The sequence below is a fragment of the Phocoena phocoena genome, chromosome 3 (genome assembly GCF_963924675.1).
Source record: "Phocoena phocoena chromosome 3, mPhoPho1.1, whole genome shotgun sequence".
Lineage (NCBI taxonomy): Eukaryota > Metazoa > Chordata > Mammalia > Artiodactyla > Phocoenidae > Phocoena > Phocoena phocoena.
This window is the reverse complement of record NC_089221.1, coordinates 166340793-166341915: the sequence shown is the minus strand read 5'-3', so window position 1 is coordinate 166341915 and position 1123 is coordinate 166340793. Positions and strand designations below refer to the sequence as shown.

General features: G+C 45.2%; 1 pseudogene; it reads left to right on the top strand.

Moving 5' to 3' along the window:
* The first annotated feature begins 1023 nt into the window (after window positions 1-1023).
* On the top strand, window positions 1024-1123 carry LOC136121734 (U6 spliceosomal RNA; annotated as a pseudogene).

Here is a 1123-nt window from a genome sequence, read left to right as displayed (position 1 = left end):
AGAGTAGCCCCCGCTAAAATAAAATTTAAAATAAATTAATTTTTTAAAAAGTATACAATTCAATTAAAAAAAATAAAGTCTTGTACTTAATACCACTAAATTGTACCCCTCAAAATTGTTAAAATGGGGACTTTCCTGGTGGTCCAGTGGTTGTGACTTCCCGATCCCACTGCAGGGGCCATGGGTTTGATCCATCGTCAGGGAACTAAGATCCTCCATACCACGTGGCATGGCAAAAAACAAAACAAAACAAAACAACCCAAAATGGTTAAGTGATCAGTTTTGTTATGTACATTTTACCACAATTAAACACACACAAACACACACACACACACGCATGCATGCACTTACAGAATGCTTATTCTGTGCTGTTCTCAGCCGTGGGGGTTTAGCCATGAACAAAACACAGGAATCCCTGCCTTCAGGAAGCTTACATAAACCAGATAAATACTAATAAGCCCACTTGTGGGTTTTGTTGGAAGGTGGAAGTGGTGGGCAGAGAAGAGTGGAGCAGATAAAGGGTATAGGGTGCAGGAGTAACTTGTTTTAGGCTCTGTCCTCAGCACCCAGGGTAATTCCAGGCCCCCGGCAGGATATGTGTTGCCTATGAGCAGCTGTGTATTCAGGGCTTCCTCCTATAGCCACAAAAAAAGAGCACATTGCTTCACTCAGCTTCCATGTCCTTGGCTTCTGGTGGGTTCTGCCGATGGGGAAGGCTGGCAGGAGATCAGAGGTGGGAGACAGACGAGGGTCCCTATTCCCTCCCTGCCCAACCACAGTTGGACAGTGGTGGTTTCTCTGTGGCCACATAACCTACAAGGAGCCGCTTCTTCACGGCTCCAGATGTCAGCAAGTTCTGCTCCCTTCCCATCCTCTTTAGTCCTGTCAAAATCTTCCCACTGTTGCTAGTTCCGGGTGCCTTATGGAATTACAACGCCCCAAAGATGTCCATGCCCTAATCGCCAGTGAGAATCAGGAATTAAGAATGCTACTCAGCTGACTTTAAGGTAGGGAGATTAGCACTTGCTTCAGCGGCACGTATACTAAAATTGGAAGGATACAGAGATTAGCATGTCCCCTGCACAAGGATGACGCGCAAATATGTGAATCATTCCATATTAAA